Raw genomic sequence first — 20,637 nt, forward strand, 5'->3', positions numbered from 1 at the left:
ACCATTGTTGCAGATTTCATAGCTAAGGGCTTACTTATTCCTTGTGCTAGTCCCTGCAGCACTCCTACCCTCCAGCTAAAAAGTTCAAATGGATGTGGATAACTCTACGTATGAGACTTAAGGGATGTAAACGAGATAATGCGCATATGTTTCCCAGTGGTCCCCAACCCAGATATTATCCTGGCTTCTCTACCTCCAAATTCAACACAGCAGTGGATCTCCGTTCAACCTTCTTTAGTATTCCCTTATCCTGATTCACACTCTTTTTGCTTTCACGTGGAATAAAGAGCAATGCCCGAGGACTGTGATGCCTCAAGGCTTCATTGAAGCCCTCTCGTATATCCCTAAGGATCTCAACCATAATCTCCAAGCTTTCTGGTTCCCTCATTCTTTTACCTTGATCCAATATGTTCACTTGCCCTTATGTTCACCTGGTGGAACCTCTTATCTAGAGCACTCACTTTATCTCTTGGAACATTTGGTTACAAAAGGACATAAAGTTTCTAAAGATAAATTACTATTTTGTCAGGCTCAAATTTGCTCTCTCTGTCTCTCTCTATCCCAAGAAGGTAAATTCCTCTCACCAGTCTGAGGAATTATAATTTGTTCTCTCACCAGACAGAGTTATAGCCATCCAATGTTTCTCTTGCCCTATTACCAAAAGACTGGTAGAGTAAGGAACATGGCACACTCTTCCCGGAAAACAACCATTTAACTGGAGACAATTATAAAGACCAAACCAAACCAAAGCAATCATTTAAAGTCTCTGGCAATGGTCCTAAGGAATGCAAGAAGTAGAGAAACATTTATTCAAGAAAACACACTAAATTTAGAAAAAACAGTGATAGTCTGGGGCTACACTTGAGCCACAGCCTGCTCCCTCCTTCTCTCCCAGCTATGTTTTATGGAAACTAATCTGGGCATGCTACTCCTGGCGGATGTGCCCAAGAAGATGACGGCTTCCTCTTCCCTCGGCTCCCAGCCTAGGGCTATGGTTTCACCCCAGGATGGGCAGGCCACTGGCATTCCTCATTTCCCCCAACCCTGTGTTGCAGAAGCTCTATTCCTGATAGGCTTTGCCAAGAGGACTGAGTTCTCTTCCACCACCTACTCATAGGGTAGAAGGATCTACTCCAGGTGGAGCAAGCCGAGAACACAGGTCTGATGGATCCCACTCAAAGTTGTTCGTGGGGTGGAGGCTCCAGACCAGGAGGGGCAAGCCAAGAAGAACAGGGGCTACGACTGCCTCGGTGCCCACTCATAGAACAGGAGTGTCACTCTGGGGCACTGTCACTCCAGCTCCTGTGCAGAGGTTCTGTGCAAGGAGAGAGGCAGGCCATAAGGATGAAGAACGCTGTAGCTCTGCCTAAGAGGACTAACTTTATTTGGAACAGAGCACGGAGAAGTCCATGCCTAAGGCTTTTGTCAACAACAGTGGAGATCTTGTTGTAGAGCAATTAAGAGAGAATTCACAGCTTCATCATACCAGTAGCAACAAGCAAATGGCAGAGCAATCAGAAGTTTCACAGGGAGAATTAGGGAAAGGAAAGCCAAGAAGACCTGTCTGGGATCACAGCCAAGCCTGGGGTCAGGAGGGCTGTGCATAAGCATGATGTTGCCCCCACTCAGCAGCAATTAGAATAGACATGGAGAAGCCTTGAAAACGTGTACCAGACCTCACACAGATCCATGAACCAAGAGCACAAGTCTCGCTGACCAAATACCGGCTGAATAACCTACTCTGATTTGGGAGCAGTTCCTAGGGAGCCAGGCTGAAGAGTAAAATCACGGGTACCCATGGCAGTTAGAAGACTGTGTGCATGTTCAAAGCTGCATTCTCTTAGGAGTGACTGGAAAGAGAAAGTCCAAGCTAATTGTCCCTGACTGAACGTGAAGCAAAAATGTAAACTCTGTGAGCAGTGATAGTAGCTTCCAGGCCAAACAAACATCCAACGATAAAGGGTAAAAGTCTAACTGCCAAAGGGGGCTTAAACACAACCTTTGACCAATAAGTGGTTTACGCTGACCCAGGGTTGACCCTTACGTAGTCAGGCTAAAAGATAAAAAACAAAAAAACAAAAAATATGAACAAGGACGTAAGACGCTGAACGCTGTAGGGCAAAGTGACTTCACAAAGTTAGTTCACCAAAGTCACTAAAAATAAATAAATGACAAATCAACGACAGTCCCAGGGTAGGGAGAGAGCAATATCTGGAACTGATGCAATATCTAAATATTTAGATAAAGATTTTAGATAAATACATAAATGTATCTAAAATTTCCAGTTTTCAACCACAGGAAAAAAAATGATCCATACGATGAAACAGGAAAGTGTGACCCATACACACAGTCAATAGAAACTGTTTTGGAGGGTCCCAGACTTTGGACTTAGCAGAAAAACACTTGAAAGCAGCCATTATAAATATGTTCAAAGAACTAAAGGAAATTATGCCTAAAAATTTTTAAAAGTATGATAACAGTATCTTGATGAATAAAGAAAACCAATAAAGAGTTCAGAATTATAGAAAGGAACCAAAGGGAAATTCTGGATTGGAAAAATACGATAACTGAAATGAAAAATTTAATAAAGGGGCTCAACAGTAGATTTGAGCTGGAAGAAGAAAGAATTAGTGAAGTAGAAGAGAGATCACTAGAGATTAGGGAATCTGAAGAAGAGAGAGAAAAAAGAATGGAGAAAAATGATCAGAATAACATGAAACACACCAATGTACGTGTAATGGGAGTAGCAGAAGGAAAGCAGAAGGGGAAAGGAGAAGAAAAAATATTTGTGGTAATAATGGTTGAAAATTTCCCAAATTTGATTAAAAAACAGCTTTCATCCACATATTCAAGAAACTCATGCAGCTCAAAGTGGATAAAATGCAGGAAGATTCACACCCAGATAGATCATAGCCAAAATGATGAAAGCCAAAGATGAAGAAAAGATCTTAAAAACAGTAAGAGGAAAATGACTCATCACTTGCAAGGTAACCCCAGTAATGTTAACAATGAGCTTCTCACTGGAAACAATGGAGGCCAGGAGGGAGTGGAACAACATATTTGAGATGCTGAAAGCTTAAAAAAATTATCAACCAAAAGTTTTATATCCAGCAAAAATGAAACAAATACATTCCAAGATTAAAAAAAAAAAGAAAGAAAAGCAGCTTGGAGAATTTGTTGTTAGAAGACCTGCCTTGAAAGAAACACTAGAGTTTTGAGAGTGAAAACGAGTTACGCCAGATAGAAATTTGAATCCACATCAAAAAACAAAGCATGTCAATAAAAGTAATTATGATGGTAACTATAAAAGAAAGTTTAATTGCATAGTTCTTTTCCTTTCTTTTCTTAACTAATTTTAAAACTACTTGCATAACACAATATGTAGATAATTTTGTTGTTGGAATGCAACTTATACAAATGTAGTATATTTGGAAATAATATCACAAAAGAGGCAGGCAGGAACAAAGTTGTGTTGGAATAAGGAAGTGACATCATATGGTAATGCAAGTTCACTGGAAGAAATGAAGGGAATCAGAGATGATAAATAAGAAGATTAATATAGCAAACTTCAAATATATACTTGCACTCCTGTCTTCTTTGAGCACCTTTGAATGACAGAAGATTATACAAGGTAATAAGTTTTCATTGTTGGGTTTGTGACACATACAGCAATACTGAGTATAACAAAATAGTACACACACGGGGTGTAGGAATGGACCTATACAGGAGTAAAGTTTCTATATTTCACTAGCATTAAGTTAGCATACATCTGAAACAGATTCTGATAAGTTAGGATGTATATTGCACGCCCTAGAGCAACTGCTAAAAGGTGACTCAAAAAATATCATTATCAGTAAAAATTATTAAAAGAGGGGCTGGCACCGTGGCTGAGTGGTTAAGTTCAAGCGCTCCGCTGCAGGCAGCCCAGTGTTTCATTGGTTCGACTCCTGGGCGTGGACATGGCACTGCTCATCAAACCACGCTGAGGCAGCGTCCCACATGCCACAACTAGAAGGACCCACAACGAAGAATATACACCTATGTACCGGGGGGCTTTGGGGAGAAAAAGGAAAAAAAATTATTAAAAGAATTAAGATGTTACACTAGAAAATACCCACTTAAAACAAAAGAAACTGGTAATAAAGGAGTAGAGAAACAACCCCCTCCCCCCATGAGACATACGGAAAACAAAAAAGCAAAATGGTGGATGTAAATCCAAATCCGTGCACATCAGTAAGCGTGAAGGGATTAAACCATCCAACCAAAAGGAAGAGATTTTTAGGTTGGATAGAAAAACAGGGTCCAATTACGTGCTGTCTACAGGAGACACACTTTAGATGCAAAGATGCAAAAAGGTGGAAAGTAAAAGGACATAAACTGATATGTCATGCAAACAGCAATCGTAAGACACCTGGAGTGGCAATACTAATATTAGACTTTAAAATTAACTTTAAAAAAGGTTGCTAGTGATAAAGAGAGACATTTCATAATGATAAAAGAGACAATATATTGGAATGACATAACATTTATAAACATATGCACTTAAAAATAGGGCCCGAAATACATGAAGCAAAAAGTGTCAGAATGGAAGGGAGAAATAGACAATACAACAATAGTAGGAGGAGATTTCAATACCTCACTTACAATAATGGATAGAACAACTAAGCAAAAGATTAACAAGCGAACAGAACATTTGAACAGCACTATAAACCAATTCAAGCTAACAGACATCTATAGAACACGACCAAATAACAGCGGAGCACACATTCTTCTCAAGTCCACGGGGAACAGTCTCCAACACAGACTGTATTTTAGGCCCAAATCATCCTCAATAATTTGAAAAGGATTGAAATCATACAAAATATGTTCTCCAACCATAATGGGATGAGATGAGAAATCAATAACAGAAGGAAAACCGGGAAAATCACAAACATGTGGAAATTAAACAACATACTCTGAAATAACCAAGAGGTCAAAGAAGAAATAACAAGAAAAATAGAACATACCTTGACAGGAATGAAAATGAAAACAAACATTCCAAAATTTAAGGGGTACAGGTAAAGCAGTTTTCAGAGAAAAACTTATAGCTGTAAATACCGATATTAAGAAAGAAAAATAAGTCTCAAATAACTAATCTAATTTTCACCTTAAGGAACTAGACAAAGAAGAGCAAACTAAATCTAAAGCAAGCGGATGGAATGAGATAATAAAGACTCTAATGGATGTAAATGGAATAGAGAATAAAAAACGCAAGAGAAAATTAGTGAAACCAACAGTTTCTTCTTAGAAAAAAAATCAACAAAATTGACAAGCTTTTAGCTAGACTGACCAAGCAACAAGGGAGACAACTCAAATTGTGAAGTCAGAATGAAAGAAGGGACATTACTACTGACCTTACAGAAATTAAAAAGGGTTATATGTGAATATGATGAACAGTGTACGGCAACAAACTGGATAACTTGGAGGAAAGAGTCACATTTTAGAAAAGCTCAAAATACCAAAACGAACTCACAAAGAAATAGAATACATGAACATACCCATAATAAGAGATTAAATTTGTAATTTAGAAACTTCCCACAATGAATACCTGGTGCTGCCGTAACTTTACCGGAAAAACCTACCAAATGTGGACAGAAGAATTAGTAAGCAAACTTCACAAACGCTTCCAAAAAATAGAAGTAGAGGGAACACTTCCAAACTCTGGGGCCAGTATCGCCCTGATACCAAAACCAGACAAAGACCTTACAGGCAAAGGAAAGCAAATACTAATACCGCTTACGAAAACAGACACAAAGATCTTTAACCAAAGTGCGTCCAATCACCTCGCCTTCGTCTGTCCGGGCTGCTGTGGCAGGATACCACAGACTGAGCGGCTTAAACAACAAGCGTGCATTTCTCACAGTTCCGGAGGCTGGGAAGTCCAAGATCAAAGTGCCAGCAGATTGGGCGTGTGTGGAGGGCCACTGCCTGGTTCACAGGAGGTCGGCTTCTTGCTGTGTCCTCAGGTGATGAAGGGATGAGAGAGCTCTCTGGGGTCTCTTTGATAAGGGCACTAATCCTAGTCCTGAGGGCTCCACCTGCCCGCCCTCATCACCTTCTGAAGGCCCCACCTCCTGAGACCATCACACTGGGGACCAGGATTTCAACATCTGGATTTCGGGGGAGACACAGACATTCAGGCTATAGCACACGTCTCATCAGAGCCAGCGTCCCTGTCCTGTTCAAACAGAGGATCCAAGCTCCGACTGAGGAACAGGAGGCGAAAGAACAAACCGCTCCTCCAACCCACTGTGGAGGCCTTCTCGACTCAATTCCTGAACCTCACATAGCTCTGTAATTTTGTTTTTTCTCTGAAAGGATTCGGCTGGTGATGAAAACAGCCCATCTTGTCTAAGAGGAGGGACTGGAAAATAATGGCAATAGACCCCAGTTGTCCTTGCTTCAACCCTGTGCTTCCTTTACCTTTTTTCCTCTTCTTTTACTTCCCCCAACTCTTTTGTTACCTCTCCCCACTCCCAAAACTTGACAGACAAGAGAAACGAAAACAGCTCTCCAAAAACTGTTCCGACAGCTGCTGGAATGAGCTTGCACTAAGGATCCGAGCAAGAGATGAAAAAGCGGAACAAATTCCCAACTCTTCCAACCGAACATTTGTAGAAGCTAAAGAAACTGCGACCTGGGAAATCCGGCAGTCACGCCCCTCCGTCTTCTCCTTTCCCAGAAAAAGTGCAGTTCTGTTTCAGCTCAGAGGTGATCCACATCAGCTGATAAAGCCTTTAACCTCTATTGGAATCATTTTAGCTACATTTTTTTCTAGACAAGTTGGGCCACTAATTTGACCGCAATTTTCTAGCAGCCAAAGCAAAGAGTGCCCCAGGATCGCTTGTGTAAACTACAGTCCCCAGTGGGTCAACAGGAACCATTTTCTCAAGGCCAGCAGCAGTGTTGGCGGCAATGAGATTCAAGGGAAATCTGTCCCTTGAGTCATCCTAGGGTTCATATTACACAGACATCCTCAGCAGACCTCTCTAAGTAGCAGTTTGCTTTCTCATCTGTTAAAGGGGGAAATTAGAGTAACCTACCTGATCAGGTTTCTGTCCTGAATGAGACCACCGTCCATATAAAGGACCTGGCAGAGTGCCTGGCACATAGTACGTCCGCAATAAATCTTAGCCTCGTGACTTTGTAACCGGTAAGAGCACAAGCCGTGCAATCCTGATTTCAGGGGGAGTAAAGCATTTCCCTACATCCTTACAATGCAAACAGAGGGGGCCTGTGCCAAGATAACACAACCCAAGATGCCATCAGGAAGCACACACAGGGAAAACTACGATCTGCTGTCTGGAAAAGATATATCACGGGACACTCACTGAACTGACGAAAGGGACTCAAATTTCTAGAGGTGGCTCTTCAGTGATGCTGCGGTCCGGGCGCTTATCTGACTATTCAGTTGGGATACAGTCTACTCTATTCAACAAGGGAGCAAAAATACATTGGCTTTAAAACAGACAAAAGTTTCTCTTTCCAATAATCCTTTGATTAAGACCAGGGCTGGTCTAGTAGCTTGACAGTGTCGGCGACCTAAGCTTACAGATGACTTTTTAGTGTCTGCTACTCCTGAAGAGGGCCAAGTCTATTCACATTTATAATTCCTTCCTCGCCAGCCCTCCTTTCACGTCTGGGAGACTGAGCACAGAGGAAATCTTGGAGCTCGTGTAGATCAGTCAGTAGCTTTCAAAGTCTTTGTTAAAGTAAAAGAAACCTTTCCTGGAAAAAGATTCCAATACATAAGAGAGAAAAGAAGAGTTCCCTTAACTGGGAACAGGGGCTCTCTCACCACACCCTTTCCTGGATGCGCCTCCCTGTTCAACCAATAACTTAGCCTGACTCTTCTTCTTAAAACTGAGGAAACAGCAGGCCCAGAGGAGGTAAGTGACTGAGAGAGTGAAACCATGAGGGCTGGTAGAGCTGAACTGGAAGGTCAGTTGTCTTGAGCCCCGGCCCAAGGCCCTCCGCAAGACCCTACAGGAAGAAAAAACTAGCGAAGAACTGTGTGTCCAACCAAACGACGTCTTTGTGGTAGAGAAGCGGTCCATATAAAGGAGTGTATTGGTGTCCAGCATTGTTTAAAATGAAACTGTTTTGGAAAGAAATATGTGACTTTTTTTCAGTGATGTGAGGCATGCCAAAGCAGCGTCAGAAGCGTTAGCTAGACTTGGGGAGAGAAAGACCATTGCAGTCAGGTCAGACTTGCTTCATTCATACTGCTTACGGCCAAATGACCGTGTTCCTAATTCCAGTAGCATGTTGGTAATTGGGTCCCCAAGTTCATATTTAGTGTATTCTTCCTTATACCCCCTACCCCTCGTTACGTGACCCAAATCAATCATCCAACGCAGCAAGCTACGTTGACTACAGCTTTTAACGTCTGGACCAAAAAACCTTAGGATGCGTTCCAGAATCTAAGTTTCATGAACTGACTATGCTGCAAGGCAGGGTCCTTCAGGAAAGATACCGGATACATCGAAGCTGATGCAGACATGGCGCAGACAATAAGAGATGCACCATGTCTACCAAGACAATTCTCCACGACATGTTAGTGACTTTGGCCTCACTGAGATTATTATGGAATGAAGGAAAGAGCCTTGAAACGAGAGACTTGGGCTCTGTCCTGACTCTGTCACCAACAAGCCAAATGGCCTTCAGCAAGTCAACTGACCTGGCAGAGGACAGAAGAACTGATTTTTAAGAAATGTTCATGACAAATGCTGACTGCAGAGGGCCAAAGGAAAAAGATCATGTAGACAACTGTTGCTATACCATAATCCAGGGCTAGGAAAAGATCGATTTTATATATATAAAGAAAAATGAGCAGAAAAGCAAATTTCTTAAACTTTCCCAACACTTATGGGGCACCCACCGAGCGCGAGGTGCTCCTCCTGGCGGGCGCTGAGGATCAAGCAGTGGGACAAACCTGCCCCGCAGCTCAGGCCCTCGGAGGTGAACTGTGGCGGCCGCCTTTGGATCACAGGTCATTAGATCTTGAAACCAAGATTTACAAAACTTTCAACATTGTACAATATGTCTGCATTATTTTTCAGTAAAATGACTACAAATATGAAAACTATTTACAAAAATGTAAACAAAGAAGGGGGTTGAAGGCACGATGCAAAAATAAACGTTTGTATATTCAGAAAGCAACTCTTTTCATGAAAAACCTCTAAGGAAATTTATCACAAAATACTATTAACGGTCATCACTTGGTGATGGGACATGGTTTAGATTACTTTCTTTATTATATTTGATGCGTCCTCTCAATTTTCTACAGTGAGGTTGAGTGACTGGCCTTAACTGAAAGAATATATTAATAAAGGTCCCTAAAAGCCAAAACAACTTGGGGAAAGACAATGACAAGACCACTCAGAGAAGCAGAAACACTAGCTGCTTAGGAATCCAGGCAACTCCTTAGAAGAAAAGGCAATGGGAAAAGCAAAGGGGTTTCCTCTCCAGGCAGTGGGTTTTCAGCAGGGACGCGACGGAAGGGAGCGGATCCAGTCCCAACCAACCTGGCCCGCAGGGGAGCAGAAAGGAGGCGCCGCTTCCTGCGCAGTTTTTTGAAGCACGAAGGGCGGGGCAGGAGGGCGGCTGGGCGGCTGCACGGCGCAACACTGCCACCTGCAGACCAGAGAAACCCATCGCCACCAACCCCAGCGAAAACTCCATCTTTTCCGCGGCCGTTCCGCGCAAAGACCTGGAGCTCGTGGCTCAGGAAGGCCGGCGGGAGGAAGATGAGGACCACGGAGAGGAAGAGAAGCGGCCAGAGCGGCCCCGGCAACCGGGCTGGGGCACCGCCGCCTTCCCGCTCCCTGCCCCGGCCCCGGAACCGTAGCCACAGCGGCAGGAAGTCCCTGTGCCCAGGAAGGACGCTCCCGGGGGCGGGGCTGCGCCCCGACAGGCGGGCGCTGGGTTGTCGCGCGGGCCCCGCTGTGAGGTGGCTGCCAGTCTCCCTGCCGGTGGCCCCTGGCGCTTGCCCTCCGGATCCTCTGGCGAACTGTGGACTGGAGATGTCCAGGTCCTGTCGTCTGACTGCCCGAGAAGCCCCGACGGCCCCCGCCCCCGCCCCACGTGCGGCAGCTGGACCAATCCCTTGTAATCTTCTACCCGCCCACACTCAGGCTGCGAATGCTCGCTGGTGCCCGTCCCCTGGCATGCTCACTGCCCTCCTCTCAGCCCTCAGTCCTCTGATCCCTCCCGGCGACCTCGGGGCCCACGAGGCTGACCCGGTCCACCGGAGCCTCTCCGTCCTCAAGGATGTTCTCCTCCTCCCCACCCGAGCATCCCCCAGCGCTTGGTCATGCCCCGGGCATCAGGAAAGACCACGCCCCTCCTCGATGCCCATTTGTAACATTCTGCTCTCTCATCACCTCAAGGACATGCCCTGGTCGTCCAGCTCCCTCCCTCTAACGCCTCTGCACCCACAGCCTTCAGCCTCTTGGAAACCTCCAGCCTTCAGCCTCTTGGAAACCTCCAGCCCACCAACCCCACAGCCTTCCTCACCGTCCACTAGGCCCCTCCTTACCCAGCTTACCCAGGCCTATAAACTGTCCCCCTCAAGCACACCTCCTCTCCTCCTGTCTCCTTCCTCCCTAGTCTCCTGGCAGTGCCACCAAATGGACCGACTCTTTGCACCCTCCACATCTCTATCTTCTCTCTCCTCTACCTACAATAGCGTTCCACGAGCACTGGCAGCCACTCTTCTCATGGTGTTCGATGATAATTGGGAAAAGAGAAGAGATCACATAGGAACCCTCACCACTTCCCAGCAACGCTGGATCTGCTCTTGTGTTCTCTGCTGCCCCTCCATCGGAGGTGACCAGATCTGATTTGAGGCCAGGCGCTTCACCGGGGTCTCATGTCCTTCCTCTTTCTCAAAGAGGAAACTTTTGTCACCTTGAACTTTTCTTCTGCAGCATTCCATCATCTACAAAGTGGGCAGAAACATGTCTGGAGTTTGGGAATTCAGCTTTCTGGAGCTGACCTTCTTTCCTGCTGAGGTGTAAGTGAGACCCCAGGGGGCCTCATTCCCCGAAGGGGCAAAGTGGAAATTGACTGAGTCCAGAGCCAGGGGTTCTACCATGAAGGAAGCCTAACCTGGCTCGGGCCTCACATGACCCTGTAGTTGAGGCTGTAAAGTGGACAGCCCTGCCCAGGGGCAGGGTGGAGCATGAGACCCAGATTCAGAGGGGTCTACAGATGTCAGCAGCGTAAGCTGAGGCCGAATCACCCAGGGAGCACCAGGTCCTGACCCAGAGAAGACAGACAAATATGCAAGTTTCACCAGCCACACACGTGGGTGATGCAGGTCACCTTCACCAGCTGGACCTGGGAGACAAGAGTCATCCTTCCCGCAGAGACCACGGAGGATACTGTGAGCGTCATAAGAATTTCCTAGACCCCCTCCCTTCCCACAACACCCAGGACACTTGTAAACCAAACATACTTCTTCCCCACTTTCAAAGGAGTAGGGAGGTCAGATGGAAATCTGAGAGACTGAGCGTTTTTACCAAAACAGACTGGGGTTGGTTCCAATGAACCCTTCACATGATAGCATCAGATTACAATTACCAGACTAGACATAAATTCAGTGGGCTTTTTCACCCCTTACTATCCAGTCCAGAGAGTAGGCACTCATGATGAATCAGATTGACCAGAGAGAATAAATTAACCAAGTGTCCATGCAGTCCCAGGAGCACGAGTGAATCTGGGATCTGAGCACGTCATCCCCACCAGCTCCTCCCCTGCCCACCGTCTCATCAGTCCGTGTTAGAGGAGCTTGAGGCATCCTTGCCTTGTCCTCTCCTTTAACCCAGGACAACATTTCCCATCCCATAAATGGACCCCCAAAACAGAGCACAGGAGGAAGAGTGGACCAGACAGCCAGGCACACGGAGTACAGTAACTGATGAGAGTGGTCACTGAGGTGAGCAGGTCCTCCCCAAGGCCATCATGGCGCTCCACACGTGATGCCAGGCTCCTTTCTCCTTTAACAACACAGGCCCCATTTTCCAGGGCCTGGCCCATGGAGCTTGGCTTCAGAAAATGGTTGTAGCGTTGCGTACTGCTGGAGAAAATCACAGAACCACATGATAGGGCCACTATGCTTTCATAGTCTTCGATGTCTCCTGGGATCTGGGTGCTGTACAGAATGCTTTCTTGGTGACTCTGGTCCCTCCCCTAGTCCCTTCTGAGGGCATCTCAAGACTTCCCCTCTCTCCTTGCCTTGCATCCTCTACCCTACACCTATCCCTTAACCCTTAGCCAAAGGGCATTCCCCTTCTCAGGTGAGATCCAAGCAGGCAGGCAGGGGGAGGGACAAGGGCCTCAGTGCTGGAAAGAGATGTGGGATTCTGCTCTTCTGCTCATCCTCACTGAGTCACTCAGCTCAGGCAACAGCCCAGCTGGAAGGGCCAGGACAGATGGGAACACACATCTCTCCACCTTGCTCTCTTTCTGTGACCAGAAGTTGATTTAAAACACCAAAGCTGGTTAGCAGCGAAACTGAAACTTAATCCATCTGACTCAAGAGAAAGTGAAACAAACAAAGGAGTGGAAACTAAGAGACAGGATGTCCTGTGCGAGGCCGCGCACAGAGATGGAATTGTGATTCTCAATACATGTGCTTGTCTCTGAGGGAAGGATGACTCTCGTCTCCCAGGTCCAGCTGGTGAAGTTGACCTGTACCACCCATGGGTGGGGCTGGTGAAACTTGCATTTTTTTCTCTCCCTTGTTGGTCAGGACCTGGTGCTCCCCAGGCTGTCTCGGCCTCAGCTCACTCTGCTGGCATCTGCAGACCCCTCTGAATCTGGGTCTCATCCTCCATCCCGCCCCTGGGCAGGGCCATCCACTCCACAGCCTCAGCTGCAGGGCCCCCTAGCCCCTTGCCTGCTTAGGCTTCCTTCAGGAACCCCTGGCTCTGGACTCAGCCACTTTCCACATCCCTCCCTCGGGGAATGAAGCCTCCTGAAGCTTCACTCGCACCCTAGCAGGAAGCAGGATCAGCTCCAGAAAGCTAAATCCCCAAACTCCAGCCACCCCTCTGCCCAAAGACGCTACTGGGTCATTCTGCAGAGTGAACTCCTGTGAGTCCCAAATATGAACAGGGACAAAATCCTCTCTTCCGCTTCTCTGACATATCTCGCTTGTCTGAGACGAGGTCCATAGAGGGGAGACTGAGGCTTGAGAGCCTTACCTCCATCTGCCACTGCCTCTGTGTGTCTGTCTTCTACTCCCGTGAGGTTGGAACAGAATATTCTTTTCTTTTGCTTGTCCTTCATGCTGACACAAGGCTTCCCATGGTACACCCAGATCACAAAGCCAAGGCTTTAGGATTTGCATTTTCTTTTTAGGAAAGAGAGATTAGCTAACTGATAAAGAAACATAAAACAGAAGGGATTACCAAATACAAACCCTCACACCATCATCAACAGGACAAGAGCTATAAAAATAAACTGAATTGAAGGAGAGACTTTATGTTTTAAAAAGAGTCCTAGGAGACGCTGTATCAGCAGTTTTAACGTGAGTGCCCAGAGAGCTTCACTCCGGAGCAATCTGCCCCCGTCATTGTCTGGTAACTGTTAAGCATAGTTGGGCGACCGAGACGCACTCTCATGAAGCTTGCTATGTGTTCCAGGAGTTATGGGCCAAGCTTGGGCACGGGTTCATGTCTGTGGCAGTGCAGAAGTGTCTTGGGAGCTGCGCAAACTTTTTTTTACACTCTCATATTTATCAGATAATATATGAAAAGGCCAGCTCTTGAGAAAGGCTCAACAGTGTAATCTCTAAAAAGAAATACTTTTCTCATTACCAGGGTGAGCGCATTCTACCTTATTGGAAAACAGAATGAAAGTACAACTGCCCTGATTATAAAACCATGGGAAAGAAAATGTTTGCCTGAAAACTTCCCATTCTGGGAAAAGTGCCTTCAGTGCCCTTCCTACTGAAGTGTGAATACAGGTTCCTGCCTGTGTCCTGAACAAAGCATTTCTTTCCTCCCTAGCTATATGGGCTCAGTCTGTCAGGACAGTGAGAGCACTCTGGCACCCTGCAACCTTTTCGTGGGCTCCTGACTCCTCCAGCTGGCAGCCGCTAACAAGGAAAGCAATGAGGCCACCAAACCGCTTTGGAGAGCTCCCGGGTGCTTGCACTGCTCTGAGAACGGACAGTTTCAGTCACCATGTGGGTGTGTGCCCGGACTGCCGTCTGTGCAGATGAGGAAACCAAGGCACAGGGAGATTTAAGGAATGCACCTGATGCCATGTAGACAGAGAGATTCCTAAATGAATTCACGACAGTACTGCTGCCCACTCCAGGTGACCTTACGACTGACTGGCTGACATCTGCCGCTTTCTCCCTCTCGTTTATCATGGATATGTCATTTAAAATAGCAATAACATCATTGAATGATTTAGAAGGAAAACAAGGCAGGGCAAGGCGCTCCTGTGGCTTTCCTCCCCATGCCTAGAAAGCTGCAGGAGTTACTGTGGGGCCCACACGCACTGCAGAACGGCTGGCGATTTGAAGGTAGATTCTCCAGTGACAATCCCCTGCGCTGCCCCCTCGCCAACCTGCAGGGAAGCAACGACAGGTCTCAGGTGGCCCTTTAATCAGCATTCAGCAGTATTAATGAACCTCTCTCAATAGGTGTTTGCTCCTCTTGTAGGAGCTGGTAATTTAGCACTTAGCTGGGGAATGAGAGAATACCAACCAACCAACGAATAAATAAGTGAGTGTGGTCAGTGTTCGGAGGAAAATAATCCACGTCCTATCCTAGGCCAGAAACCAATGACTTTACACAGAGTGGTCAGGGAGAGCCTCTCTGAGAAGGCAACAAGGGAGCAGAAACCCTAAGGTTGAGAAGGAAGCAGCCACGTAAAGGTCTGAGGGTAGACTCTTTCAGGCCAGGGGACCTGTGATTACCAATGTCCTAAGGAGGGAATAAGCTGGGCGTGTGCAGGGAACAGAAGTAGGCCAGAGTTACTGCAGCGAAGGCAAGACATGGTGAGATTGCCTGGATATTAAAAACCAGCAGTAGGCAAGCACAGAAGGGGATGGATACAGGATGCATTCAGAAGATTGAATCAAGAGGACTTGTTGGATGGCAGCGCAAGCGAACGAAATGCAGCGCACCTAAGAGGTGTGCTTGGGACACGTTAAGTCTGATGACTCCTTGTCACTCGAACAAAGAGAGAGACAAATCTGCATCTCAGGGGACAGGTTGATGCAAGACATAGGACTGTGGGAGGTCACGTTATATACGTGCTACATGATGGCAAAATGGAGGAAATAACCCAGGGAGAGAGTGTAGCGTGAGAAGGGGCCCTGGAGACTTCATGTGGAAAGGGAGGGGTAAGCAGTGGACACTGAGAAGGAGTGGAGTGGCCACTGTGGTTGGAGGAACATCACCTGGAGAGGATATTGTCAAATATCCAAAGATTAAAAATAAAACAGAGGCAGGGAAGGAGGGAAATAAGGAAGGGGAGAGGGAGGGAGGGACGGCTTCAGAAAGGAGGGAATTGTCAAATGTACCAAAGGCCTCTGAGAGATGTAGTAAGTTGAGGATGGGAACGTAATCCTAGGAGTAGGCAATATGAAGGTCGCTGGTATTTTTGACAAAATCGGGCTTCTTTCAGGGGGACAGGCTGTTAGAAGCTCAACTGAAGTGGTTAGCAAGGAGCATGGTTATGGAACAAGGGGAGACAGACCTGCTGTTTGGAGCATCAGGGACATGTGGCAGTAACTTGGAAGTTAATGGGATATGGGAGGACTTTATGTTTTACTTCATTTTGTATAAAGGGTGAGAAATAGGAGCATATTTGTAGATAATAGAATGACCCTGAAAGAAATTGGGAACATGGCAATTCAGGACAAAGGAATGATCATTGCAAAGGCCCACCTCTCCAGAAGATGGGCAAGGGATCCAGCTGAAGAGCCTGGCCTCATAGGATTAGGTCACTTCCTTCAGAGGAACAGAAGAGAACAGAAGCGCAGAGCCAGCGTTGCTGGGAAGTGGTGAGAGTTCCCACGTGATCTATTCTCTTTTCCCAATTATCACTGAACACCATGAGAAGAGTGGCTGCCAGTGCGCGTGGAACGCTATTGTAGGTAGAGGAGAGAGAAGATAGAAATGTGGAGGGTGCAGAGGGTTGGTCCATTTGGTGGTACTGCCAGGAGAGTAGGGAGGAGGGAGAAAGGAGCAGAGGAGGTGTGTTTGAGGGGGACAGTTTATAGGCCTGGGTAAGCTGGGTAAGGAGGGGCCTAGTGGACGGTGAGGAAATCTGTGGGGTCAGTGGGCCAGTGGTTTCCAAGAGGCTGAAGGCTGTGGGTGCAGAGGCGTTAGAGGGAGGGAGCTGGACGACCAAGGATCTAGGAGGGGCGTGGTCTTTCCTGATGCCCGGGGCATGACCTGGTGCTGGGGGATGCTCGGGTGGGGAGGAGGAGAACATCCTTGAGGAGGGAGAGGCTCCGGTGGACCGGGTCAGCCTCGTGGGCCCCGAGGTCTCCGGGAGTGATCAGAGGAGCGAGGGATGAGAGGCGGACAGTGACCATGATGTGGATTAAGGCTGCCCCAGCCAGAGAAGCCCAAGGTGACCTGGCCTGCATGCCAAACTATGTGACCCAGTGGACTTTTTTTATGGTATGAATTAGGACTGCCCCAGGGAGAGAAGCCCAGGGCATCCTCACCTACATGCCGATGTATATGGCCAGATTCGTATCTAAAGTTATATGACCGCACAATAACCAGACCCCATCTGCACTGAAATCATTTAATGACTTTTTACATCATCTTTTCTGTTCTCCAGTAAAAATAAGTCACGTACCCATGCCTTATAAAATTAGCCCTAACCCTCAACTCGGGGCAGCAGCAGGAGCTCTGACTGCCCGTGGGTCTTGTCCCCACACACCAGCTCTGCCTGCCCATGGGTCCTGTCCCCATGCCAGCGGGGGCAGCAGAAGCGGCGGCAGCAGAAGCTCTGACTGCCCATGGGTCCTGTCCCCATGCTATTCCACACTATTCTCTAAATAAAAGAGCACTACTGCCAGATCTTGAGAGTCTAAGAAATCTTTCTTTTGACTCCTCGGCTCACCGACCCCGCATCAACCATGCCAGGGGACAGGCACCAGTGAGCATTCCCTGCCTGGGGGTGGGCAGGAGGAGGAGGACAGGGGATTGGTCCAGCTCCCGCGCGTGGGGCAAGGGCGGTGGGGGGGAGGGGGCGGTGACGGGGGTGGGGGGGGGCAGTCGGGCGACAGGACGTGGCCATCCCCGGTCCACAGTTCGCAAGAGGATCCGGAGGGCAAGCGCCAGCGGCCACCGGCAGGGAGACTGACAGCCGCCTCTCGGGGCGCCCGTGCGCCGGCCCAGAGCCCGGCTGTCGGGGCGCAGCCGCGCCCCCGGGACCCTCCTTCCTGGGCACAGGGACTTCCTGCCGCTGTGGCTACGGTTGCGGGCCGGGGCCGGGGCCGGGGCCGGGGCAGGGAGCGGGAAGGCGGCGGTGCCCCAGCCCGGTTGCCGGGGCCGCTCTGGCCGCTTCTCTTCCTTTCCGTGGTCCTCATCTCCCTCCCGCCGGCCTTCCTGAGCCACGAGCTCCAGGTCTTTGCGCCGAACGACCACGGAAAAGATGGAGTTTTCGCTGGGGTTGGTGGCGTTGGGTTTCTCTGGTCTGCAGGTGGCAGTGTTGCGCCGTGCAGCCGACCAGCCGCCCTCTTGCCCCGCCCTTCGTGCTTGAAAAAACTGCTCTGAGACTTCTCCGCTAAAGAGGCGGCTTCTTTCTGCGTCTGCGCCGGCTGGGCCCCTCTCGGGCGGGCTGCTGCCTTCAGCTCGCCCCCTTCGGAAAATTCCCTGCCTGGCGACAAGGCCCTTTTGCTTTTCCAGTTGGCCTTTCTCCTGCGGAGCTGCTTAGGTTCCTTAGCATCTTGTATTTGTGCTTCTCCGAATCGTCTTGTCATGGTCTCTCCCTAGGTTGTCCTGGGTTTATGGACCTGGGTTTTATATCTGGTAAAATGTGTTCTCTCATTGTAGAAGTCACTCCCCCTGAGTATAGAAAACCTGGAAGACAGAAAGTGTAATGAAGACAGCTAATCACCCACAATCCCATTCCCCAGCCATGACCCTTAAGAATATTTTGTGATAAGTTTCCTTAGCGGTTTTTCATTCCTAAAGGTGAACTTCAAACATGAGGATCATATTGCATCGTGAATATGTTAAGTGAAATAAGCCAGACAGACAAAGAGGAAGTCTGTATGACTCCACTCACAGGTGGAAGTTACCATATAGACAAAGAGAACTGATTGGTGGTTACCAGGGGAAAGGGGGGGAGAGGCCACAAAGGGTGAAGGGGTGCACCTACAACACAACTAACAATAATGTACAACTGAAATTTCACAGGGTTTTAAACGATCATAATCTTAATAAAAGGAAAAGAAAAAAGAAAACTTCCCACAATGAATCCCTGGTGCTGCCGTAACTTTACCGGTAAAACGTACCAAATGCGGACAGAAGAATTAGTAAGCAAACTTCACAAACGCTTTCAAAAAATAGAAGTAGAGGGAACACTTCCAAACTCTGGGGCCAGTATCGCCCTGATACCAAAACCAGACAAAGACCTTACAGGCAAAGGAAAGCAAATACTAATACCGCTTACGAAAACAGACACAAAGATCTTTAACCAAAGTGCGTCCAATCACGTCGCCTTCGTCTGTCCGGGCTGCTGTGGCAGGATACCACAGACTGAGCGGCTTAAACAACAAGCGTGCATTTCTCACAGTTCCGGAGGCTGGGAAGTCCAAGATCAAAGTGCCAGCAGATTGGGCGTGTGTGGAGGGCCGCTGCCTGGTTCACAGGAGGTCGGCTTCTTGCTGTGTCCTCAGGTGATGAAGGGATGAGAGAGCTCTCTGGGGTCTCTTTGATAAGGGCACTAATCCTAGTCCTGAGGGCTCCACCTGCCCGCCCTCATCACCTTCTGAAGGCCCCACCTCCTGAGACCATCACACTGGGGATCAGGATTTCAACATCTGGATTTCCGGGGAGACACAGACATTCAGGCTATAGCACACGTCTCATCAGAGCCAGCGTCCCTGTCCTGTTCAAACAGAGGATCCAAGCTCCGACTGAGGAACAGGAGGCGAAAGAACAAACCGCTCCTCCAACCCACTGTGGAGGCCTTCTCGACTCAATTCCTGAACCTTACACAGCTCTGTAATTTTGTTTTTTCTCTGAAAGGATTCGGCTGGTGATGAAAACAGCCCATCTTGTCTAAGAGGAGGGACTGAAAAATAATGACAATAGACCCCAGTTGTCCTTGCTTCAACCCAGTGCTTCCTTTACCTCTTTTCCTCTTCTTTTACTTCCCCCAACTCTTTTGTTACCTCTCCCCACTCCCAAAACTTGACAGACAAGAGAAACGAAAACAGCTCTCCAAAAACTGTTCTGACAGCTGCTGGAATGAGCTTGCACTAAGCATCTGAGCAAGAGAGGAAAAAGCGGAACAAATTCCCAACTCTTCCAACCGAACATTTGTAGAAGCTAAAGAAACTGCGACCTGGGAAATCCGGCGGTCACACCCCTCTCTCTTCTCCTTTCCCAGAAAAAGTGCAGTTCTGTTTCAGCTCAGAGGTGATCCACATCAGCTGATAAAGCCTTTAACCTCTATTGGAATCATTTTAGCTACATTTTTTTCTAGACAAGTTGGGCCACTAACTTGACCGCAATTTTCTAGCAGCCAAAGCAAAGAGTGCCCCAGGATCGCTTGTGTAAACTACAGTCCCCAGTGGGTCAACAGGAACCATTTTCTCAAGGCCAGCAGCAGTGTTGGCGGCAATGAGATTCAAGGGAAATCTGTCCCTTGAGTCATCCTAGGGTTCATATTACACAGACATCCTCAGCAGCGACCTCTCTAAGTAGCAGTTTGCTTTCTCATCTGTTAAAGGGGGGAATTAGAGTAACCTACCTGATCAGGTTTCTGTCCTGAATGAGACCACCGTCCATATAAAGGACCTAGCAGAGTGCCTGGCACATAGTACGTCCGCAATAAATCTTAGCCTCGTCAGACTTTGTAACCGGTAAGAGCACAAGCCGTGCAATCCTGATTTCAGGGGGAGTAAAGCATTTCCCTACATCCTTACAATGCAAACAGAGGGGGCCTGTGCCAAGATAACACAACCCAAGATGCCATCAGGAAGCACACACAGGGAAAACTACGATCTGCTGTCTGGAAAAGATATATCACGGGACACTCACTGAACTGACGAAAGGGACTCAAATTTCTAGAGGTGGCTCTTCAGTGATGCTGCGGTCCGGGCGCTTATCTGACTATTCAGTTGGGATACAGTCTACTCTATTCAACAAGGAGCAAAAATACATTGGCTTTAAAACAGACAAAAGTTTCTCTTTCCAATAATCCTTTGATTAAGACCAGGGCTGGTCTAGTAGCTTGACAGTGTCGGCGACCTAAGCTTACAGATGACTTTTTAGTGTCTGCTACTCCTGAAGAGGGCCAAGTCTATTCACATTTATAATTCCTTCCTCGCCAGCCCTCCTTTCACGTCTGGGAGACTGAGCACAGAGGAAATCTTGGAGC

At 47.6% G+C, this 20,637-nt stretch overlaps 1 long non-coding RNA gene across 1 annotated transcript; it reads left to right on the plus strand.

The window, feature by feature from the left end:
• The first annotated feature begins 8,408 nt into the window (after positions 1–8,408).
• On the plus strand, positions 8,409–19,444 carry LOC139081117 (uncharacterized). Its single transcript, XR_011536104.1, has 2 exons — positions 8,409–9,031; positions 18,447–19,444. It is a non-coding gene; the product is annotated as an uncharacterized lncRNA (long non-coding RNA).
• Positions 19,445–20,637: the final 1,193 nt, after the last annotated feature.

The sequence above is a fragment of the Equus przewalskii genome, chromosome X, assembly GCF_037783145.1.
Source record: "Equus przewalskii isolate Varuska chromosome X, EquPr2, whole genome shotgun sequence".
In the NCBI taxonomy this organism is placed as follows: domain Eukaryota; kingdom Metazoa; phylum Chordata; class Mammalia; order Perissodactyla; family Equidae; genus Equus; species Equus przewalskii.